The sequence below is a fragment of the Pleurodeles waltl genome, chromosome 4_2 (genome assembly GCF_031143425.1).
Source record: "Pleurodeles waltl isolate 20211129_DDA chromosome 4_2, aPleWal1.hap1.20221129, whole genome shotgun sequence".
Taxonomy (NCBI): domain Eukaryota; kingdom Metazoa; phylum Chordata; class Amphibia; order Caudata; family Salamandridae; genus Pleurodeles; species Pleurodeles waltl.
This window is the reverse complement of record NC_090443.1, coordinates 757,279,581-757,306,229: the sequence shown is the minus strand read 5'-3', so window position 1 is coordinate 757,306,229 and position 26,649 is coordinate 757,279,581.

Here is a 26,649-nt window from a genome sequence, read left to right as displayed (position 1 = left end):
TCTTTCCTCCTCCACCCCTCCATTACTCCAGTCAATCTAACTAACAAACTCTCATATCCGCGACTCAAATTAACTCATAATAATACTAAAACTGTGCTCATTATTTAACGATACTAATCCATCACTAATTCTTGTTGGGATCCAGAGTAGCGTGCTACTCATCAAAAAGCACTTTGACGCCTCGTCAGGGGTAGTAAGCGCTATATAAATACAATTACAATACAATACAATACAATTTCTTACTTGTAGTAGCACTTTTACCATCTATGTATTGGAATGTCTGTGCCAACGGTAGTATGTAGGGAGCACTAAACTTATGGTTAAGAAAAGAGTGCTTGAACATATGCGAGCAATTACATCAAATGATGCCCAGTATCAGGTTGCCAAACATTTCCAAGAATACCACAATCCTGATAATTCCTAACTTGTTTACTTCGCTGTGGAACAGGTGCCATCCAGTCACAGGGGCAGCAACAGACTGGTACAGCTAAGAAAAAAAGAATCTATATATATATACTAAATCTTGAAACTAAAATACCAAAACGATTGAATACTGACGAATAGTTAAATACCCATCTCTATGAAGGTTAAATATATCATCTGATTACATCTAGTATGTATTTTTATTATATATACAATGAGTTGTGTATATAAGGAATATCGATTATTTCTTGAACACTGCCTCTGCGTTGATTTGCAGTTTGTGCATAATCTTTTTGCACAAATAATTTTTTGTATTGGGTCATCAGTAATGATAGAGATGTATGTAGACTATTTACCTTTGTGCCTATAGATGTATTTTATCTGTAACAGTGTAGTGGTAAACCATTTTGTCTAGGGTATTTTGTCTTTTTTCATAGGTTTTCTTGTGTTGAGCTTATTTTGGGTTTGTGCACAGGTGATCCATATTAAAAATAATATTTTAGAATTTCAGATCTGTCCTCCTATTGAGCAATTCAATTAACAAATACAGAATGAGGCTATTTTCCAGACCTCCCTACTTGGAATTGATGCTAAGTGTATTTAGAGATTAGCGTAGAATTATTTGTATACAATATTAAGATCTGTTCTTACATTTTATAAATTGATTATGCTTATGGTTACAATACTGGTAGTTTAGGTGTGGTACCTCTTAAATGAGTTAAAAAGTATTCCTAATATAACATATTTATAAACAAATATTTCTTAATATAAGTTGTGGGGGACTAATAGTTTACAACATGATTTGAGTACAACGAATGAGATGTATGTATGAAATAACAATTTTCTTTCAAAGACGATTTTTAAACAAGCAACTGTATGTAAATATAGTAGTCCCATTTCTATGTTCATGCGGAATACATACTTATACTGCTGTGATTGGAGGACAGTTACACGTGATTAAGGCTACGGCTGAAAAACGTTGTGTTTGTTGATTAAACTTTCTACTCGTCTACAGCACTGATGTCCTGAGTGTGCGTTTGTACTGTGTTTTGTTTTGATCTACATTTATATATACACACACACACATACACACACAAAAAAAGATATAAATGTGTGTTATATTAATTAAAATTAATAATAATATAAATTAAAATTGTTATTTTATTAATAGTTTTACGCTATATGTGTGTAAATAAACATACACATGCATAATATTTTTTATATTGTTTAAATATATTTTATTTACATTACATTATATTACTATTACATGTTAATATTGTTTATGTTTACAATTTTTAATTATATGTATTTGACAAAAATGATAGTTTTGTCTATTTTTTATTCAGTGATATTTTCATCTTTTTAATCATAACTACAGGAAAACAATACTTTTGTGCACAATATTTTTGACACAATGGCCCTCATTACGACCCTGGTGGACGGGAGGGAAGTGGCGGTAAAACCGCCAACAGGCCGGCGGGAAAAAAAAGGAATTATGACCATGGCGGTTACCGCCATGGTCATCCGCCACTTCTCCACTCCGATCGCCAGGGTGGTGATGACTGCTGGGATGGAAACTTCGGTCAGGACCCTGCAGACCGCCATGGATTTCAGGTGGTTTGGAAGCGCCACGAAATCCATGGCGGGAGGCCCTATCAGTGCCAGGGAATTCCTTTCCTGGCACTGATAGGGGTCTCCCCCACCCCCCTACTCCCCCCTGTGTCCTCTCCCCACCCCCGACCCCCCTGCCTCCCCCAAAGGTGGCAGGACCCCCACCCCCATCATGCACATACCCACACCCCTCCACGCACACATACACTACAACAACACATACCTACACACATACAAACAGACATGCACACAGACCGCACACATTTCCCATACACACAACACCCCCCGGATGCATACACGCACTCACACACCTCCTCTACATACTCACACGCACACACCCATGCACGCACACAACACACAACACCCCTCCACCCCCCTCCCCTAATGGACGATCAACTTACCTTGTCCGTTGATACTCCGGGAGGGGACGGGATCCATGGGGGCTGCTCCACCGCCAGCTCCCCGTCACCAGAACACCGCCACACCAAATCATGGGACGTGATTCGGTGGACGGTGTTCTGATGACGGGCGGTGGAGGTGGAGCAGTCTCCACTTCCCCGCTGACCGCCAGTATGACTGCTGGCGGCTCTCCGTCCGAAAAAGGACGGAGGGCTGCCAGAAGTCATAATACGCTGCGCGGAAAACCACCTGCACTGGCGGTCTTCAGCACAGCGGTACCTCGCTGGTCTTTAAAAAAGACCGCTGAGGTCGAAAAGAGGGACAATATTTTTGTATCATGATATTTGGGTTTTTTATATTTTGGCAGTGAAACCTACATACTTGTGGAAACATCATGAAATGTTTGATACTGGTGAAGTGTTTATAGTCTACTCAGTGTATGGTGGCACCTTGTGAAAAAGCCAATAAGCCTGATTTTTTATAATTGTTGGGCGCATGTGTGCTTAAGGTATATATGAGGGCATTTTGATTTTAGGGCGTTAAGGCCTGCTGGTGCACTCTCTGTCAGTGGATCCTGAGCGCTACGGGATTTAGTTCATATTTAGAGAGCTATTTTACTTCAGTGATTTATATTTACAACACACTCTCCTGTAATTTGCCAAGCTCTTTAGTGGTTGTTCCAATTCTTTTCCACCTGCCATTTTGTATATATTTGTAATTTTGGGCCGCATTACGATTTTGACTTTTTTTGGGAAGACCACCAAGGTTGTGGCCACCAAAACATTGCCATGTTGGCGGTCATCTGACTGCTGTCTTAAGAGTCACACTGTGAAGTATGTCAAAAAGCAGTCAAATTTCCAAATCCGTCAGGACACCTGAGGATGGAAAAGAGGCGGTCCCATCACCAGCACCCCAAGCCCGACTAAAATCCACCCACCAAATTACGATCAACAATGCAAAACATCAGTTCTTCATTGTGGAAAACAATTGGTGGTGCAAACCACAGCGGTCACATCACACTGAACACAATATCACATTTGGTAGTTTGATTATACCACACCTGACACACATCCACACACTTGACCCACCTACTACCTGCACTACGTAAACACCCCTACACAACCCACAATCCTTTGCAAACTAAACTCCACACACAGCCAGAGACAACCAATATATTACACAGAAACAAAAAGAAAGAATAGGCATCCATAAACATTTCACTACGCACACATCACGCAGCTGCACAATATATATAACACACATTTTACTCCTTCGCTCAATCCACAACAACTGTCACCCAGTCACATCACAGCACCTACACCTCATCATTTACCTTTTTCTTCATCCTTTTTCTTTGAACACTACCACACTGTTTTCACCACCACTACGATGTCTCCACAAAAACACCCATGTTTCACAGATGATGAGTTGAGGGTCATGGTGGACGAAATCATCAGGGTAGAGTCACACCTGTTCGAGCACAGGTCCAGCAAACATTAATTGCCAGGAAAATGGAGTTGTGGCAAAGAATAGTCGACAGGGTCAATTCTGTAGGCAGCTATCTACCCACAAGAGAGGACATCATAGACTGACCTCAGGGGGCCATGGCATCCAGGCACCAGTTGGGGGTACAGAAGACTGGCAGTAGGCCCCCACTTCCTCCCCCTACTTTCACATCTTAGGAGGAGAAGGACTTGGATGTATTGCATCTTGGAATACCTGGGGGACTGGAGTTGGGCAAGTCCCCACAACATTCATGCCACTCAATTTGCATGTATTGCATGCACCCTAAATACATTACCCTACCCCAATTAACACACCACCAACTACACCTCTGTCCAAATGACCTAATATCCCTCGATGGCATGCCACATGTCCACTAAACCTACCTGGCCCCGCAGCCCTTGGAAATGGCATGTGAAGTATTGGCAATTCATACCACTACAACTCAGAGAATGCAATATCTCATCATTGTGAAAACCTGAACAGTGTATCAAATAAGAAATGTCATGCATGTGAAACTAACTACCAATCTAATCCCTCTTGAAAGTTCAAGTAGGTAACAGTTTATGGAAATGACAGCAATGTAATGGCCCACTTCAATCATCATGACAAGCAAAACACAGCTATAGCTGGGTGCCCATTCATAATGGCATTAGAATAAATAATCCTGAGATATAAATATACTCACCTGGGGTGGAAAGCCAGATGGCAAAGTGGATGCACATGCAGCACATCAGATACAGGTCAATATCTATTGCTTACTTACATACTGTGTCCCTTCTTTGACACTAATGTGCATTGTATAGCTCTTGTTTGTGCCATCTATCATGCCAGACAGTTCATGAGGCAACAACATTGAACACTTACACTTACCTACCAAAATTCCCAAGGCATGATGGGCCAGGTAATCATCATGATGGGGGAAATCCAAAAGCTGCAAAGGGACAACCACCAGGAAGTCATGCAGCAGTGGCAGGCACAAAATGCCATCCTAGCTTCCATTGCTGGGGTGCCGAGGGACATAAACACCATCCTGAGTAGATCTGCAACACAACATCAGGCCTCTTCCACTAGTAATGACTCTTCAGGCCCATAAACATATGCAGATGCTAGTGGAATTGAGGCCTTGCCAGGTGACGGACAAGCCTCAGTCACCCCACCCTCTGTAGCAGTGGAATCCCCCCGCAAAGGTGGACATCCGCCCAGACATCCAGCAAGAGAATTGAGCCACTCATTCTGCATGGGGGGGTACCACTCCCACCTATTTTTGACAGATTTCCCTTCTGGCCAGTAGTTTGAAATAAAGGAGGAAATTCTTCACATCCCTTCTCCTCTCTCCAGACTCCTGGCATATCCTAAAAATAATCAAGGGAAGGCTCACTAGAATATCTCGCTTCAGCATACTCAAAAGAGTTTTGCACACCTCTTCCCAGAACAGATAATCTACTGGGCATTCCATAAACATATGAATGTCGGTTTCATTCTGCATACCACATTTAGCGCATTTAACCACTCCCACTTTCATCATTTTTGAGAGCTTATATGGGGACAGGTATGCTCTGTTCATAGAAAAGAGATGATTTCTCCTCAGTGGGGCAGATTTCACTATATCGAACAACGTACACATCGAGACTTGCTACCATTTTTGTAGTTGCTCTTGAGGCATGCTTTTGCTCCAGAGGACTTCCACCAGCTTAAAGTCACCATCCAATATACCTAGGATTTCTCAATACCAGACCACTACTTCCTTGGACTTTCAGGGGTTTCGAAGTAGTTTGTCCTCCAAATGATTTGTTGATCCCAGGTTTGCACAAATACCCTGTCACCACCCTTTCAACTGATGCAGTCTGGAGAGATTCCCTCCTGTTGCTTTCATTAATACTTCTCAGGGAAGTAGAGATCGGTCCCTAAAAGGTTCTCCCCAATACTCTATGCCTGCCATCCAGATCGGCACAGCTAGTACATCATCATAAGACTCAGGGGAGCCTGGAGATTCCTAAATGGAGGCACATTGACTATAATAACCTGCCTTCATTGTATGTCTTAACTTGTACCAGACCTTAGCCAGATCTTGTAGAACCTTAAAGTATATATATTTTTTAAAAATGGATCTCCAAATTTCAATAAGAAATGCTTCCAAATTGCAATAAGAAATGCTTGAACCTCTCTTGACTTGTTCCCCTTGTGGGCCACAGATACACCCTGTTAACTGATCCAAAACCAATCTCTATTTTCCCATGGTACAAGAACACTGGACTTGTGTATCCTAATGGTGTAGCAGCTACCCTCATGATTTCAGCCACCATGACTGAACCCTTCACTGTTTATTTTGGGAGTTTTAACTTTTAGTCACACATATTGCTTTACTGTCCACAATAAAGTACAATTAATTATTATTCCTGTGTATGTGTCATTTATCAACCATCAACAAATGTTATGCATGTCAACTCTAGTATCAATATATGCTTCTGTATTGTACAACCTTTGTTATGGACATCACAAATGGACTCTATCAGCAGGAGATTATTTACATTAGGACTGTGACATAGACAGTTTTAAAAAAAGTTGTATACTACGTCTGCACACATTTATTAATGGATATGCAAGCAGAAAATAGATTTAAACTGACAGTAACATCAGGATGTTTGCTAAGATGTCAGACAATGCTAATCCACAGGGTACAGAAGTTAGACTTCCTACAAGCCAAGAGGCATACAGATTGGTCCTTTGTATCACCTGGTAAAGCCTCATCATACCTTAGCTTCCTAATAGTGATAACCCATGGTACAGACAGAGATCAGTGCTGATGTCCCCAGACCAGGGAATTTTCACATACATTGGTCACTTACCTGTATCATTGCCATTCACCAATGTCAGTCCACAGTGTCATACACATTGGTCTGCAAAGTAGTAACACTCTGACAACTAGGTTTGAGGTATATTAAGTACAACATAAACCACTGTGATGAGAGAGCCTATGGTTCTACATTTACACATGATCTAGACACAAATGGAGACACAAGTGGGACAATTTGACCTTCCCCTGTACCCTACAGGTAAACTTGAAGGGAAAACACATTTCCACCCCAGTGTCCTGACACTCTGACTATGCCAGTTATACTCCACATGCTCATGGCAAATAGTACCTGGTCTCAGCCATGTCCACTTCTCATGTCTGCCTACAATTCCCATATGTTTCTAACACTGTCTGTCACTTGCCAAGGAAGAGGAGCCAAATCAGAACTCAGCAAATCTGTGATTGACAGAGATAAGGGATAGAACATGGCAGAAATCATTCCTCAAATCAGAAAAGTCATGTTCACAAGTGTGACTTTGCATCTGCTATAACAAACCATGACACTGTAGACTATTCTCTCCAGTACACAATACAAATGTACAGTCTGCATGCACAACTCAATCATAGGCATTGGAGCTACATACAACCCCATAGATGGTGCTAGAATGGAGGTGACATGCTACTCATCAACTGCAGGTTACAAAATGAAATAACAACATTAACTAGGCATCACATATCATTAGTCAGTTGAAGTACTGATTGATGAGATCTGCCCTGGAGTCCCCTGCTTCATCTTCATCTAGCTCTTCATCACTTGGCAAATCTGCATTTCCACCTACAGGGTCTGCTGGCTCCCCCTTATCTGGTATCTGACGTCTCAGGGTAAGATTGTGGAGCATGCAGCAGGCAACAATTATTTGACATACTTTGTTGGGTGAGTAGCGGAGGGCTTCTCCTGAAATGTCCATGCACCTAAATCTTGCCTTCACGATCCCAAAAATCCACTCCATGACACAGTTTGTCCTCCCGTGGGCCGCATTGTAGCAGACTTCCCCTGGCGTTGTTCGGTACCGTTTGGACAGTTTGGATAGGCGGAGTCACCTGTAAGCAAATTGGTAGAACAACCCAAACATATATGTGGGACATGCACTATTGTGATGGCAGGAGACATACTTTGCAAACACACATTTCAAACCTAAATTACCAACCAGCCAGGACTTCTCTGTGTTGAGTTGTGTCATTAGCAGTGGGACATTGCTGTTCCACATGATGAAGGAATCATGGACTGATCCTGGATACTTCACACTGACTTGTGAAATGTATGGGTTGGGCGTTGATGGAGTGGTCATTTTTCCTGTTCCTCTATACCTGTTCATTGGCACTGGGAGGAACCAATGCTACATGGGTGCCATCTATGGCTCCAACCACATGTGGAATGTGTCTCATAACATAAAACTCTGCCTTCATATAGGCCAAATCTGCACGTTGTGAAAACCAGATGTAGCTGTCCAGGTGTTTCAACAATGCACACATTACATCCTTCAAAACCAGTCTGAACATGGACTGAGACATCCCTGCAGTTAGGGTCACTGTATTCTGAAAGGACCCAGCAGCCAGGAAGTGTAGAACTGACATGAATTGAATGATGGGAGGTATGCTATAAGGATTGCAAATGGCAGGCATCAGATCTGGTTGTAACTGATTACAAAGGTCCAAGATTTTTTGCTGATTCAGCCGATATGTCTGGACAGTATGTCTCTCCTCCATGGTGTGCAGGTCTACTAGTGAGTGGTATACTGAGGGTTGTCTTCCTCTCCTCATGGCAGGGTAACTATGTGGAAACCTACACATATTGTATTTGACATGAATAATGCACACATCATGCAAAAGTCCATATACAAGTCACACATATCTGCTGTTGAGGTCGGTTACAACCTCTGACACCTACAGTACAGCACATAGCTATGCATCCGATGACACTCCTTGGTGCACATTCCCTCAATTACCTAATGTACTAAACATGCATATTTATCTGTGACTGTCTGTGTTTGTAAGTCCAACTGACTTTGTATGTTGTACACATATTCTAGCACATTATCTACATTAATAACGCTAATAGTATCCTGAAAATAGATGTACATCACTACAATCCCTCAGTTACACAGCTTTTACTACTCACATGAACAAAGACAACTAAACATGAAGGCACTACTTACAGATAAACTGCACAATATAATTTATAATGCAGATCCCAAACCTTTTCCATACATGAAATGTGCTCAAAATGGGAGCCTCCTGACCTATTCTACTGGACACGTGGGAGTCACCTAAGTCCACTGGCAGATGTCGTCGTGGTGGTAGGCGGTCACAACCGCAGTGGAATTGCCATTGGAACACATTACTGCCTTTGGTGGACTTGGGCCAATGGCTACGTCCACCGGCGGTGACGGTCCTGTATGTGGAGACGTGACCGCCATCTTCTGCAGTATTGTTCACTTTACTCCTGAAACTGCTGCCAGCAAGACCTCCACTACCTGAGCTGCTGTGTACTGCCTCTTGGAGCTGTAACGCCATATCCTGCAAGTGATAGGGACCCAGACTTCACTTCTGAAGAGCTGGACAAGCTTATGGAGGAGGCCCAACCCCTGATTGAACAGCTATATGGTGCACCAGAGGAGCAGATGAGTCCAATGGCATTCCAATGTGTCAAAGGTGTGGTGTATGATGGTGTGCCTGAAATGTAAAGTAGTGAAGGTGTTGATGCAAGCAGATGCTAATTTGTACATGTGTGAACAGAGAGGATGGGAATGTTTGCCTACTTGCAGTCACTGGAGTGTTCTGTCCACTTGTGTTGGTATGGTGCATGTAGACATGACTTTTTCCTTTTGTCTGTGTCATCCACGCAGGTCAATGCCCATCAAAAAAAGAGAATATGGTATTCCATCGCCAAGCAAGTGTGGACGCTGAGGGTCCTCAGCTGGTGGAACACTCACTGTAGGAAGCAGTGGGAGAACCTGAGAAACTGGGCCTGAAGACCACAGAGGTCCAGCTGGGGATTTCCTCCTAATGAGGGAAGGGTGCCTGTGGGACCTTGACCCCCCTAATGGCCCGCATTTCGGCAGTGACATACCCTGAGGTGGATGGGCATTTGAGGGTAGCACAGCAGCCACAAGGGGTAAGTACTGACAAAACACATGTACATGCCTGTGCCAGTTAATTATAGTATGTCTTAATATCTCAGCTGTGACAATGTGGTAAGTGCTACAGGTAACGGGTCTCCTAGGAAGACCTAGTACTTCAGTTGCCAACATTGAAATATAGATGTGGACATTGTATTGTGCATAGGGACATGTTACTACCTTATGTCAAACAAATTGTATGACTGTATGTGGAGATGTACATGTGACTGTGTCATATGAGTAGCCTACTCTGCTATACATATGTGTAAACTGCTGTGTCATCTTCTCACCTACTGATCCACCGTCCATATACCCAATTGGTAAGTTCTCCAGCTCTTTGATTTCTGGGGAATCCAATTCCACCGGATCTTGCTCTATGTGCAACAGAGGGCCTGATAGATGTGTAACAGGGCCAAGTAATCCTGTGTCCTGAAATAGATAGAAACATTATGTGAGGCTGTCATCCCAATCAGGATTTTAATATGACAAACTTACTCCACTACCTATGAGGTTTGGGGAGGTGTCGCCATTGTATGTCAGAACCATGCATTGGGAATTGTGATGTTTTGTCAGGCTGGACGTCCTACATAGTGTAAATCACAGTAGTAATGATACATTGACAGAACAAGACATATCATTGACATGTGTTCAAAAACAGTTTTTCATGTATATGATGTTGAGAAGGTAAGTGGCTAGCCTGCTGATCCCTTACACCATGTATTTTGTCCATGCCACATAGGGCAGTACCATACCTATATGGGTGCAACATACACTGTTTTGTGCTTACACCATGTGTCAATTGGTACTTTGTGCCTATTGTTATGTTGAAATCTCTTCTTTGCCAGACTTACGTTTGCTAATCTGAGGCTGTTGTGACAGATTTATAACTGGGTCAGCTCATTTCTTCCTGACTTAATAGTCTAGCAGGGGCTCCATTTAACATCCACATGTTGGTGGTATGGGGTATGTTTCCAGTAAATTTGCTGGACTCTAGGTGCATGTGTCAATCATTAGTACTGGGTTCTGTAAGTATTTCATCTGTACTAAGGCATTGGGTTTCACATGTCTGGACAGTTGTTAGTGATGTAGGTGTTTTGATGTGGTCATGTAGAGGTTTCTACTCAACATGTGTAGTGGAATGGTATGTGACTATATGCACATGATTAGTGTCCATTGTATTAAAGGTGTTGGTATGCTCCCTGTGGTAGTCTGTGGTGTATACCCTGTGTGTTACGTAGGCCCCTATTGCAGGACATACATTTGTTGTCTATGTGTCAGTGAATTAGGCACGTGGGTCCAGAAACTGTTACTAAATTCATTTTTATACACTTTGATAGATGTTTCAATGACATGCTATGTTGTTTTGGGTGGAACACTATTTGCGCATGCCATATGTAAAATTTTCATCTGAGGTATATGACATTGTGAATGATATAGACAGAGTCACATGTTAGGTATGTGATTGCAAAGCAACATGCTGTGTTGTATTTTAAGTGAAATGACGACTTTTATGTTACATGACTACTGGTGATGGACTGGGCAAGTGTGAATTAGTGGAAGGCATGATAATGTGTTCTCAGTGAACAGCATTTTCTAAGGATGATTTGTTCTGTATAGGGAGAGACTTTTGAGGCAGCAAGTTCATATTGTGCATGATTGGTTTGTGTTACTGCTGAATTGACGGAATGGTGATGTAGTGGTTTGATGGTTGGCTTATGTTGTGGGTGATACTTTAGTCATATAGGAATTATGGAATTAGGTAGTTGGGATATGATGTAGGCTCTAGATGGCTCCTATCTATTGCTTTATTAGGCAGAGATGTGATGTTAATATTGTGTATAGTATACTGTATGTGTGTGTTAATAATGTGATTACCCTCTTTCTCTCTCTATTTCTGCATCGGCAAGTGAAGGAGATGGGGCACAGCCGAGTGGGGAAGCTGCTGGCCACAGAATCCAGAGTGCTGATACCACCGACACAGATGGATCCACTGGCCCGAAGGGCAAGGGGAGTGCCACTGGGGAGATTGGATTCAGTTCTTCGTCAATGGAATCCTTTTTCAGTGGACACTCCCTGGTGATGGCGAACCCATCTGGGACCACCCCAGCACCATCTCAGTCTGTCACCCCCTTACTACCACCTACTTCCCTGCAGCTCCCCACCCAGTTGGCTGTGCCTGCTCACCCAAGAGGGTGGGTGTCTCCTTTGCCACAGGCACCTCTGCCCCTACCAGCCCTGCTGCCCTCAGTGAGGATGCCAGTGACCTCTGAAGTCCTTCTCTGTGGATCAGTAGACCACGTGAATGCCATCCAGGGTCTGGCAACTCAAGTCCAACTGAGTAATGCATTCCTGGAGGGCATTCATGGTGCAGTGGCTGGCCAACAGAGATCCTTTTAGGCTCTGACCTCCACACTGATGGCAGCCAGTCATCCTTTGTCTCCCATCCCCACTCCACCTTCCTCATCCTCTTCACAATCCCAATCCCCTCTTCCCTGACCCAGTCAAAGTGCACAGACAGACAAGCATGCATCCACCTCAACAAACAAGGGTAGCTCTGACTAACACAAGCACCACAAGACACATCACTGGCATGCACCCAAGAAACATCCACCTGGAGACACACCAACAGTCACAACCTGCCCTGACACCCCCCACACTCCCAGCATCATTGACAGCACACCTGACACACCTGCAGACACCACACCAACATTCACAGATCCATCCACTACACCTATCCTAGCCACAGACAGCACTACAGCAGATCCCCAGACATCCACCCCAATCACCACAGACACACCTACATGCAGCACATCCACCATACCTGCAGTCACTACCCCAACAGACACTCACCCACCCAGCACGGCATTCCCCAGCACCTCCACTCCATCCTTACAAGATACATAAATGCCCACATTCACCCACCCAACAGACACCCATCACCCACAAGCATACCTTGCACAAACATACACCCAAGACATCCACACCAACACCTCAGACAACCACTCCCTCTCTCTCCACACCCAAACCCTTTTCCTATGACCATCTCTGTGAATCTAAAAAGAGCTTTCCTTTCAGAGTTTGCCTTTTTCCCTACTTCTCTCCCACCCTGTGATACCCTAACCATTTTGTGCCCCTCCCAAAGTCCAGCCGTTTCATCTCCAAGACCTCCTCTAACCCCCCTGCAAGTTCCCATGCCCCTCCCCTGCCAAGAAGTCAACCCCTCCACGTAAAAGCCAACCCTCCCCTAAATCTAAGTTCAAGACCAAACCCCTCTTCCAAAGCCAGATCCCAACTAAACCCAAACTCCCCCTCCAGCTCCCTAGATAACTCCTGAGGTGCCTGTCTGCCCCATAGATGCCCCTTCCTGTGGAGGTTACATGGGAGTTAGGAGTCAAGTTTGGGGCACACATATGTGCACTGAGCGCATTGTGACATTGGATTAATGGACTGGCCTATGGCCTTTGCTTTTAATATTTTATGCCAAAAACAATTATTTGAACCAACTAGTCGGTGCTTTCCAGGTTACATCTTTGTCATGCATTTCTTTCCCTAGTATGGAGTAGTTCCTAACTGACTTTAGTTGTGTGTTTGTGTTCTGCTTGGACTACGTGTGCAATATGTGAGGTTGTGTCCAGTGAATGTGTGACACAGTGGTAGGGTATGTGTTGTGTGATGTACATTTGTGTGTTCAAGGTTTTTTTTTTTTTTTTGGTATTGTGTGTTGTGATGTATTTGTTGGTGTGTTGTGTGGCTTTGTGTGCATTGACTTTGTGTGTGTCATGTGCATGAAATGTTGGACACAGAGTTCATTGTAGGTCGATAGGTGATTAGTATGATTGTGTATATGTATGTTGTTTGCCTGTTGGTGTTACATTATGAAGGATGTGTGACATGTCCCTCAGTAGTGTCCCCTGTGGGTCCCTGCCAAGTTATTGGAGATGGTGAGGTTGTGTTGTGTTTGTGACGTGTTGTGCTGTGGTGTTGTGTGGCACTGTGTGAGTGTAGGCCTGTGCAGTGTTTGCGTGCATACCTGTGTGTGTTAGTGATGTGTGTATGTGTGTGGTGGTGGCCGTGGCGTGTTTGTTGTGTATATGCAAGTAAGTGTGTGTGTGGCTGTATGTGAGTGTGCATGTTAGTGTGCAGTTACGTCTTAGTGTTGCCCTTCCCGAATGTATGTTGTGTGTGTGCACAGAATTTGATTTGAAAGTATACAACAATAACACGTAAGAGTGTGCACTCACAGTGGCTCTCGTCATCGTCGTTGCAGATTCTGAAGTCTTTGGGGGAGCAGGAGCAGCAGGAAGATGTGTAGTTCTGGTTCCATGGCGGCACCGGATAATTATGGCTTCCTCAAGGTGAGTGTCTTGTTTTATGTATTTGATTTCCACCTGGGTTTCCTTGCTGGTGCAACCACGGCGGAAACCTTGTGATGTGCAACCTTGTAATCTGTCTGGCGGAAACATGGTCTCCGCTAGCCTGCAGGTGGCTACTGTCATCAGTGGGGGCAAGAACACAGTGGTGGTACCAGTGGTGCTTTGGCTGTATTCTGTTGGGAACATACAAACTCGTAATTAACCCCTTTGTTTTTGTGTTTTAAATTTGTATGCGTTAAACCACTTTTCCCGTTTTCACAGTCAGTTTGATGGCCAAAGGAAAAGCAGTGGCTATATGGTCTCGGCTGTGCAGGCTGGTATGTTTTGCTTCTGATGTCCTGAGGTGTGTTCTACTACGGGAGCTAAGTACATCCTTTTCAGCACTTGGTCAATGGTAGCAATGGCAAGCATTCACAGGTTTCTCAGGGAGGTAGTGTTTGGGTGTGTCAAAATCAGAACCCATCAATTACCCTGCAGAGTAGTAACTGATTAAAAAAATGAAGTACCCTAATACTTTAAAAAAACTAAATAGTGCACACTACAACACACAGGTATGAAACCTAGTAGTATGGGACCACTGTACTTCGGGGTCAAGTTTTCCTCCTTCTAGTTTTCCCCTCCCCTCTCACTCTCTCTCTCCTAAAATCAGGGTTGGATCTGATGTGGCACATTTCACACTGTTTCCCTCCTAGGACGCTAATAGAAATGTGTATACATGTATCTATTCATACAAAAGTGATTGAATAAATCATATAATATTTCTAAAACAGGTCTTTTAAAAACATGCAGGCTTCTATTACCCCAGCCTACCTAAAACTTCCCTCTTTCCGACATAGGGTTCAGATGATGGGAAGCACAACATTCAGTAACTCCTATAAAAGAAAACAAAATGTATAAAAATCTGAGACTTTCCAGGACAATGTCTGTTTTAAGTAATCACCAGTTTGGAATTCACTTGATTGCCTGATATGTAGCCCAGGAAGGGTATTCACAACAATCTAGATCAGGAAATATATAGTAATTTCTAGAAAACTCTTCTGGCTCAAGAAGAAAGGCCACCCATAGAAGCAGACAGGGTCAGAGGAAAATGAAATCAAAGTCCCTAAATTTCAAAATTGGAGGAGTATCCAGGGGATAATTCATATTTTGATCAACACTTGGATATCGCCCTTTTCCATCACTTATGAGCAGCCCTGTGTTGGTAAGGGTTCTAATTTTTTATAGGTCCCTGGCGTCCTACTGAGCAGTGGAAGTGCAGGCAAAGAACAGGCATTAAGTACAAGTGGCAAGTGTTTGCAGGCACCAAGATATCGGGACATCAGCAAATATTTAAGTAGGCAGGTTCAAAAGGGAAAAACAGCATGCACTGTGGGGCTCCTGGATGTGTTTTCTTGTACTCTGCTATGACCAGGAGCTATTGACATTAGGTGCATAGACTTCTGGGGGTGGGGTTTCCACTGCACAGAGTGCAGCCATAACATCTGGACTGTATCCTCAATATTGTAACTCCCCTCCCAGGACAGAGATGTGCCAGTGCTCTGTACAGAACTATGGCAGCCTTGACTCTACCCCTAGCTTTTAGAGTTCCAATGTTCATATCTTACTGTTAGAAATTGGGTTTCTGGTTGGCTAGGGTATGCACCTAAGCCAGGCAGGACACACCCACTCTAGTCAGGGCAAGGAAGTTACACGTCCAAGATAACCCCTGCTCACCCCCTTGGTAGCTTGGCACGAGCAGTCAGGCCTAACCATGAGGCAATGTGTAAAGCGTTTGCACAACACACACAACACACGTGACACAAAATGTACACCACAAAGTAAACACAACACTGAGCTATGTAAAAATAAACTGTATTGCACAAAACATAATTCGACCATCATTACACGTCAGTAATACCCTTTTACCTTAGCAGTTGTCAGAACGTTACACAAGTTACTAATACACATTAGAACACGTAACTACTCAAGATTCTGTAACATAAGCAGTAGTCAGGAATTACAGTAAGAATTCTTGCACTTGTCATGAATACCTCGCAAATACCCATCAAAGGAACATTAGAGAACATATCACAAGTTATATTAAATACATATCAGCATGTCATGCCCATAAAAGGAACATCTGCACATATACGTAGCGCCATGAAAGGAGGTAGGAAACTTATAAACCCCCCAAGGTCCATACTAGGCTCACTGAGCCAATATATCCTAAAAAGTACCTGATTTTATGAAGAAGAGGCACTCCTTGTGCCTAGAAGAGGAACATGGGGGCCCCCGGCGCTCCTATGCATGAAACGGGGGCCACGTGGTGCTCCTGGGGGAGAGGGGTGGTCGGCACCCTCTCCATGTTATAAACGGGCCCCTCCTGGGACCCGCGATCTTGGTGGGGGCCTCCCTTGGCCTCCACACACCCTACACATGGGGTGGGGGCCAGGCAAGGACCAACAAGCAGTTATGGGGGCAAGAGGAAGGGGGGCTCCGTCAATGTCTCCCTTTCCTGTTTCCAAACAAAATGTGACCGGTTTCCCCTCACCTTCTCCTGAGTCCTTCTGTTCAGTGGCAGATATCGGACCCCTCCTGGGGCCCATGAAGACACACTCGCCCGCACCCGATGTGGTGCACAAGTGTTTTAACTGTTCCCGGGTCGCTGCGGTGATCCAGTGAAGTAGAGGGCGGCTGGTGCCCCGGGGGCGCCAATAGGAGCACGCTTGCTCCACTTTCCTTTGTCTCGTGCCCCAGTGGCACTAGGAGATGCACGATCCTCGCGCTTTGTGTATAGAGGATGCCTGGGCTGCGGCGGTGAATTGGAGACATCCAAAGAGTGCTTTTCAAAGTGCTGGGACCAGATCTGCAGCCTGGGTGGCGGCTGTGATTTTCCTGGGTACAAAGAGTGCTCCAAAAAGGGCTTCTTCAGCACAGCAGCACTCCTTGGGCTACAATAAGTTTTACAGAGGCCAGGGGCCACAGCACCCTGCCTCTGGAAACAAACAAAGTAAATAAGGGGCACAGGGCTGGCAAACCCAGCTACAGGCCAGCACACAAGGGGATGTCAGCAGTGGGAGTTTTTCCTTGCCACCAGGCAGGTCACAGGGCAGCACAGCAGCAGCAGTCCAATGTGGTCCTGGTGAATCCTCTCAAGAGCGTCCTGCGTCCAGCTCCAGGTGAGGTTTCTGGAGTCCCAAGAATGCCCAAAGCATGTCTAAATTGTGGGGAAAATTCTCCTGTACTTATACCTGGTTCTGGGAGTGCTCTTTCTCTCCTCCAGCATAGGCTCCAAACATCAGTGGGGGGGTAAACAACCCTATTGTGCGTGGGCAGGACACAGCCTTTACAAATGCAGGTGTGCCCTGCCTCTCCCTTCTCCCAGCCCAGGAAGGCTCTACAATATGTAAATGCACCTCTGTGACACCTCCACCTTCCCTGTGTACAGGCTGTCTGAAAAGTATGCAAAAAGCCCCAACTGTCAGTCTGCCCAGACGTGGATTGGAGGCAAGCTGCAAAACACCAGAGTCATAAGCACAGATAAATGTGCACTTTCTAGAAGTGGCATTTCTGTGATAGCAATAAAAAATACACCTACACCAGTAAGCAGCATTTCTTATCACTATCACAACCATACCAAACATGCCTACGCTACCCCTCATAAATCAGACAATACCCCTTTCACATAAGGCAGGGTATTTCCAATGCAATCCTACGCGAAGGCAGCACTCACAGCAGTGAGACATCGAGTTAGGCTGTTCGTCACCACCTGGACAGGCCACGCGACCTGGCACATGTCCTGCCTTCTACATACATGGCACCTTGCCCATAGGGCTAGCTAGGGTGTACCTTAGGGATGACTTACATATAGTAAAAGGGGACTTCTAGGCCTGGCAAGTAAATTTAGATGTCAGGTCCCTGTGGCAGAAAAGTGCACAAACAGGCCCTGCGCTAGCAGGTCTGAGATAGGTTTGACAGGCTACTTCAGTGGGCGGCACAAGCAGCGCTGCAGGCCCACTAATAGCATTTAATTTACAGGCCCTGGGTATGGTGATACCCCTTTACAAGGGACTTATAGGTAAATTAAATATGCCAATTAGGTATAAGCCAATCATACCAATTTTACAAGGAAGAGCACATGAAAAAGTGCTCAGAGTCAAAACGTCAGCCAACAAAGGTCAGAAAAATAAGGAGGCAAAAAGCAAAAAGTCTAGGGAATGACCCTGAAAAAGGGCCAGGTCCAACACTCACCAATGTGGTCTCTTCAGAAATGCCGGTCATTGCCTGGAACTATAGTATGCACTTGGCTCTTCCTCCTTTCTCTGTAGATGCACCACCTGCAAGTGCTTTGGCACTCTGTTCCATTTCTTGCAAGCAATAAGAAGCTGCCATCTGGAGTGTGTTCTACGGACATGCTCCGGCATCACTGACAGATTCTGTCTGGTAGAAGGCCTGCTTTGTGTGATCCAGGCAATGAGTTGCACGATCAGACATCACAGGGCCACCATTGCCATTGAGCCACTTATTTGGTGGTGGCACAACTTTGACTCAGCTCACAGTTATGCAGACAAGTAGTGTCAAAGAGGTGCAGCACATTCGGGATACAATTACACGTTTGGCAGATGCTCATTCCACTCAGGCAGTGTTCAATTTCTCAGCGGTAAAATCTTCTCTGACTGACTTCCTGGCAATGCCATGGTGCAGGCCACTACTGTATCACAGTAATGCAGTCCTCTTGGGCACATATTAGGGCAGTGCAATGGTGTAGGGCACTTAGGAGTAAGTTCAAGGTAACAGTGGCCTGGCATAACCAAGGACTCTTTGGGCAGTGCTATGGTGAAGGTCCATAGGGCAGGAAAGTTAGTTATTCAATCCTGGGAGCAACACAGATCACTCTCTCTTGTCTGTCTCTGACAGGTAGACTATCAGCTCAAGGGCCAGCTGCTTCTGCTTGCCCTTGTTGGTTGTTGTTAGAAATGGGGTCTTTGGTTGACAGTCAGGTTACCCCCTGTTCAAGCAAGGACCATCACTCTAGTCAGGGTAAAAGAGAATCACCCTCAGCTAACCCCTGCTTACCCCCTTGGTAGCTTGCAGAGCAGTAGGCTTCACTTCAGAGTGCTAGGTGTAAAGTATTTGTACCAACACACACAGTAACTTAATAAAAACACTACAAAATGACACAACACCAGATTAGAAAAATAGGGAATATTTATCTAAACAAAACAAGACCAAAACGACAAGAATCCGACATACACAAGTCAAGTTATGAATTTTTAGAGATTAAATTAAAAAATAGCGCTTAGAAACAAAAATGCTTCGATGAGGTGTTAACACGGCTTCGTGACTGAGTCGTTCCCAACAAGCCGACACCAGCGGCGCCGGACACGGAGTCGCGTAGACTCCCAAGTACAGTACCTTTGGTGAAGAGTGAAAACAGGCAGATGCGTGAATTCGGGGATCACGGCGTCTGTGCGAAACGTTGAATCCGCGCACTTCGAGTGGCGTCGGTCACGACTTGGTGCAGCGACTTCCACGGAGTTGAGGACTTCAGCAGGGCTGCAGCGGCGCTGGGCCTGTGAAGAGCGTCGCATTCCAGCGAAGGTCACGGCATCGGGTGCAGGCGGCGTCCCCGGATTCAGCAGCGGCGGCGGTCCGGAGTCGTCCGAAGTCGAGTTCCTTGGATTTCCACCAGCTTTCCTTTCAAGGGCCCAGGGACTGGATAGGGCACCACTTGTCAGAACAGGAGTCTCTCCAGAGACTCCAGGTGCTGGCAGAGAGAAGTCTTTGCTGTCCCTGAGACTTCAAACAACAGGAGGCAAGCTATAAATCAAGCCCTTGTAGATTTCTTCACAAGATGGAAGGCACACAAAGTCCAGTCTTTGCCCTCTTACTCTGGCAGAAGCAGCAACTGCAGGATAGCTCCACAAAACACAGTCACAGGCAGGGCAGCACTTCTCAGCAATTCAGCTCTTCTCCAGGGAGAGGTTCCTTACTGTTTCCAGAAGTGTTCTAAAGTCTGTGGTTTTGGGTGCCCTTCTTATACCCAGTTTCTCCTTTGAAGTAGGCCTACTTCAAAGTAAAGTCTCTCTGGAATGTGAAATCCTGCCTTGCCCAGGCCAGGCCGCAGACACTCACCTGGGGGTTGGAGACTGGATTGTGTGAGGGCAGGCACAGCCCTTTCAGGTGTGAGTGACCACTCCTCCCCTCCCTCCTAGCACAGATGGCTCATCAGGATATGCAGGCTACACCCCAGCTCCCTTTGTGTCACTGTCTAGTGTGTGGTGCAACCAGTCCAACTGTCAAACTGACCCAGACAGGGAATCCACAAACAGGCAGAGTCACAGAAATGGTATAAGTAAGAAAATACTCACTTTCTAAAAGTGGCATTTTCAAATGCACAATCTCAAAATCAACTTTACTAAAAGATGTATTTTTAAATTGTGAGCTCAGAGACCCCAAACTCCACATTTTCATCCGCTCCCAAAGAGAATCTCCACTTTAATCAGATTTAAAAGTTGCCCCCATGTTAACCTATGAGAGGGACAGGCCTTGCAACAGTGAAAAACAAATTTAGCAATATTACACTGTCAGGACATATAAAACACATTACTATGGCCGTCATTCTGACCGCGGCGGGCGGTGGTCGCCGCCCGCCATGCGGTTACCGCCGAATGACCGTCCCGCGGTCAAAGGACCGCGGCGGCCATTCCAACTTTCCCGCTGGGCCGGCGGGCGACTGCCAAAAGGCCGCCCGCCGGCCCAGCGGGAAAGCCCCTGCAACTAGGAAGCCGGCTCCGAATGGAGCCAGCGGAGTTGCAGGGGTGTGACGGGTGCAGTGGCACCCGTCGCGATTTTCACTGTCTGCAAAGCAGACAGTGAAAATCTGTATGGGGCCCTGTTAGGGGACCCCTGCACTGCCCATGCCAGTGGCATGGGCAGTTCAGGGGCCCCCAGGGGCCCCACGACACCAGTTTCCGCCATCCTGGTTCTGGCGGTGAAAACCGCCAGAAACAGGCTGGCGGGAAGGGGGTCAGAATCCCCATGGCGGCGCTGCAAGCAGCGCCGCCATGGAGGATTCCCTGGGCCAGGGGAAAACCGGCGGGAAACCGCTGGTTCCCCTTTTCTGACCGCGGCTTTACCGCCGCGGTCAGAATAGCCCAGGAAGCACCACCAGCCTGTTGGCGGTGCTTCCGCTGCCCTCCGCCCTGGCGGTCAGAGACCGCCAGGGTCGGAATGAGGCCCAATATGTTCTACCTTAACCATACACTGCACCCTGCCCTTAGGGCTACCTAGGGCCTACCTTAGGGGTGTCTGACATGTAAGAAAAGGGAAGGTTTAGGCCTGGCAAGTGGGTACACTTGCAAAATCAAATGTACAGGTAAAACTGCACACACAGACACTGCAATGGCAGGTCTGAGTCATAATTACAGAGCTACTTATGTGGGTGGCACAACCAGTGCTGCAGGCCCACTAGTAGCATTTGATTTCCAGGCCCTGGCACCTCTAGTGCACTTTACTAGGGACTTACTAGTAAATCAAATATGCCAATCATGGATAAACCAATCACATACACATTTTGTAAAGGAGCACTTGCACTTTAGCACTGGTTAGCAGTGGTAATGTGCCAAGAGTACAAAAACAGCAAAATCAGAGTCCAGCGCACATCAATAACCTGGGGAACAGAGGCAAAAAGTTAAGGGAGACCACGCCAAGGATGAAAAGTCTCACACGTGTCCCCCTCAGCTGAAAGGGGGGAGCAACTACCCAACCTCATGGGAGTTCTCGTCACTAAGGCGGAGGAGCCTGGACAGACCATCAGCATTGGCGTGCTCCGTACCAGGACGGTGTTCCACCGTAAAGTCCATCCCCTGTAGGGACATGGACCACCCCAACAGTTTTGGATTCTCACCCCTCATCTGCATTAACCATCTGAGGGGCCTGTGGTCAGTCTGAACTCGGAAGTGAGTCCCAAAGAAGTAGGGTCTTAGCTTCTTCAATGCCCAGACCACAGCAAACGCTTCACGTTCTATGGCACTCCACCTACGTTCCCTGGGTAGTAACCTCCTACTAATGAAGGCTACGGGTTGATCTAGGCCCTCTTCATTAAGCTGTGAGAGTACTGCTCCAATACCATGCTCCGAGGAGTCTGTTTGCACAACAAACTCCTTGGAGTAGTCAGGTGCCTTCAGCACAGGTGCTGTGCATATGGCAGCCTTCAGGGCATCAAAAGCATTCTGGCAAGCCTCTGTCCAGATCACTTTCCTGGGTTACTTCTTAGAAGTCAACTCAGTTAAGGGGTTAACAATGGTACCATATCCCTTAACAAACCTCCTGTAATATCCTGTGAGACCTAAAACGGCTCTCACTTCAGTCTGGGTCTTGGGAGGCTCCCAAGCCAGAATTGTGTCAATCTTAGGCTGTAGGGGTGCCACCTGGCCACTCCCCACCTGGTGTCCTAAGTACACCACAGAACTCTGCCCTATTTGGCACTTGCTCGCCTTAATAGTGAGGCCTGCCTTCTGCAGGGCCTCTAACACTCTCAAGAGGTGTTGCAGGAGTTCCTCCCATGTGGAACTAAACACAGCAATGTCATCCAGGTAGGCGTCACTGAACTCATCCAGTCCTGCCAACACCTGGTTGACCAACCCCTGAAAGGTGGCCGGAGCATTCTTCATCCCAAATGGCAGCACTTTAAATTGAAAGTGTCCATCTGGTGTAGAGAATGCTGACCTCTCCTTGGCCCCCTCAGTTAAGGCAATCTGCCAGTACCCAGATGTTAAATCAAACGTACTGAGGTACTTGGCAGCTCCCAACCGGTCAATGAGCTCATCAGCTCGGGGGATGGGGTGTGCGTCAGTCTTGCTGACCGCATTGAGTCCCCGGTAGTCCACACAGAACCAGAGTTCTGGAGTGGCACCAGGTGCAGCGGCCTTAGGGACCAATACCACTGGGCTGGCCCAAGGACTGCTGGAGTGCTCAATAACCCCTAGGGTAAGCATTTTGGATACCTCATCCTTAATGCATGCCCTGACCATGTCAGTCACCCTTTAATCTTCTGTTTAATAGGTGTACTGTCCCCAGTGTCCACACCATGTGTGCACAAGTGTGTGACTCCTGGGATCAGGGAAAACAGTGAGGAAAACTGTCCCAACAAGTGGCGACAGTCACCTTGCTGCTCCTCAGTCAGGGAGGGGGAGAGGATCACTCCCTCCACTGACCCATCTTTCTCTCCTGCAGACAGGAGGTCAGGAAGAGACTCACTCTCCTCCTCTATCCCATCATCTGTAGCAAGGAGCATGGACAGTTCAGTCCGCTAAAAGTGAGGTTTGAGGCGGTTGACATGCAGGACCCTTAAAGGGTTCCTTGGAGACCGCACGTCCACCAGGTAGGTGACTTCGCTCTTGCGCTCCACCACCTCAAATGGCCCAGTCCACTTATCCTGGAGCGCCCTAAGCTCCACTGGCGCCATCACCCACACTTTCTGATCAGGTTGAAACTCGACCAGAGTGGCATTCTGGTCATACCACCGTTTCATATCCTCCTGGCTTGCTTCCAGGTTTTCCTGAGCGAGACTCCTGAAGCGGGCAGTCTGGTTTCTTAAAGCCAGCATATAAATGAATACATCCTGGGGGGTTTACTAGGAGCTTTCTCCAAAGCTTCCTTAACCAGACTCAAAGGTCCCCTCACAGGGTGGCCATAAATCACCTCAAAGGGGCCAAACCCAAGTACGGTTTGGGGCACCTCCTTGTAGGCGAACAGAAGGCATGGTAAGAGGACGTCGCACTTCCGCCTCAAGGGCTCTGACAGGCCAATGATCATGCCTTTTAAGGTGCGGTTGAATCTCTCAACCAGACCATTACTTTGGGGGTGGTAATGGGTGGTGAACTTGTAGGTTACCCCACATTCCTTCCACAGAGAAGTCATATACGTGGATATGAAGTTGGTACCCCTGTCAGATACCACTTCCTTGGGGAACCCCATGCGGGTAAAAAAAAACATCAATGCACGACCCACCACAGGGGAAGTGATTGATCTCAAAGGAATGGCTTCTGGGTACCGGGTGGCGTGGTCCACCAAGACCAAAATAAACCTGTTGCCCATGGCTGCCTTGGGATCCAGAGACCCCACAATGTCAATGCCTACCCTCTCAAAGGGAGTGCTGACAACAGGCAAAGGCTGGAGGGGAGCTTTACATTTCCTCCCACTCTTGCCACTTGCCTGACAAGTCTGACAAGACTTGCAATGTGCATCTGAGTGCCTGCACATTAGGGGCCAGTAAAAGTGGGTGACAACCCTCTCAAAGGTCTTGTCCTGCCCCAAATGTCCAGCTAAAGGCACACCATGAGCCAACCCCAGTAGGAAGGCCCTGAAGCACTGGGGTACCACCAGCACACGGGCTGACCTAGGCTCAGGAACCTTAGGCTCACTATACAGGAGGTCATCCTCCCAATAAATCAGGTGTGATCCTGGCTCCCTGCTAGCCGACTGGTCTGCAGCCTGCTGCCGCAATGTCCCAAAGTAGGGCATGTCTTCTGTGCTGCACAGAATGCTTCCCTGGTGGGCCCCCCTTCCTGCTGCCACTGCAACAGCTCAGGGACCTCCTCCAGTTCAGCCACCTGTTCCCCTGTAGGCTCTGGAGCGTCACCCTCAGGCTCCGCCTCCTCCCGGACATTGGGAACTTCTGGGGCCGGTTTCCCGCGCCCCCTACCCTTCCTCTTCTTGGCAGTCCCCTGGGCCACTGTTTCAGGCTCCAGGGGCTCTTGATTACCCTGACGGGCTGCCATTGACCGGGTGGATACGCATACCCACCCAGGCAGACCCAACATCAATGCACGACCCACCACAGGGGAAGTGATTGATCTCAAAGGAATGGCTTCTGGGTACCGGGTGGCGTGGTCCACCAAGACCAGGATAAACCTGTTGCCCATGGCTGCCTTGGGATCCAGAGACCCCACAATGTCAATGCCTACCCTCTCTAAGGGAGTGCTGACAACAGGCAAAGGCTGGAGGGGAGCTTTACATTTCCTCCCACTCTTGCCACTTGCCTGACAAGTCTGACAAGACTTGCAATGTGCATCTGAGTGCCTGCGCATTAGGGGCCAGTAAAAGTGGGTGACAACCCTCTCAAAGGTCTTGTCCTGCCCCAAATGTCCAGCTAAAGGCACACCATGAGCCAACCCCAGTAGGAAGGCCCTGAAGCACTGGGGTACCACCAGCACACGGGCTGACCTAGTCTCAGGAACCTTAGGCTCACTATACAGGAGGTCATCCTCCCAATAAATCAGGTGTGATCCTGGCTCCCTGCTAGCCGACTGGTCTGCAGCCTGCTGCCGCAATGTCCCAAAGTAGGGCATGTCTTCTGTGCTGCACAGAATGCTTCCCTGGTGGGCCCCCCTTCCTGCTGCCACTGCGACAGCTCAGGGACCTCCTCCAGTTCAGCCACCTGTTCCCCTGTAGGCTCTGGAGCGTCACCCTCAGGCTCCGCCTCCTCCCGGACATTGGGAACTTCTGGGGCCGGTTTCCCGCGCCCCCTACCCTTCCTCTTCTTGGCAGTCCCCTGGGCCACTGTTTCAGGCTCCAGGGGCTCTTGATTACCCTGACGGGCTGCCATTGACCGGGTGGATACGCATACCCACCCAGGCAGACCCAACATCTCCAAGTGAGACCTGTGTTCCACCTCCTTCCAAGGGGAATCCTCTAGGTCATTGCCTAGCAAACAATTAACAGGCATGGTTGGACTCACAGCTACCTTCAAGGAACCTGAGACCCCCCCCCATTCAACAGGAACCTGCGCCACTCTGCACAGGCGCTCTGAGTTGTCCACTGCAACTACTTGGTGAAGTACCCGGGAATCAATCTGCTCTTCAGACACCAGGTGACTCCTCACTGTAGTCACACTGGCTCCTGTGTCTCTCAGAGCCTCCACCCTCTGTCCATTAATGGTCACCCACTGCCTGTACTTCTTGGTGTTTTTAGGCACTAGGGTTTTCTGGACCACCTCACTGTCCCCTAGTGAGACAAGGGTCATCTCAGCTGGTTCCCACCCACCTGAAACCAACTCCTCCCCAAGCGCTACACTGGCCAAACCCTGGGACGGTGCACCAGTGGGTGTCGGTGTACTTTTGGGGCATTTGGGGTCCCCCCTCACATGACCCACCTGGTCACATGCATAGCATTTACGTGTGGGACCACCTGTCACTGGCTTCCATTTGGAGGACCATGGCTTCTTTTCACTGGGGGGTTGGGAATCCTTACCCTGGGAATCAGTTTGGGATCCTTTAGAGAACTCCCCCTGTTTGCCCTTACCCCCCCCCTTTCTTCTGAGAGGGACCCTGCCCACCCTTGGCATGGTCTCCCCCATACCTCTTTTGGACCCTGGTGCTCT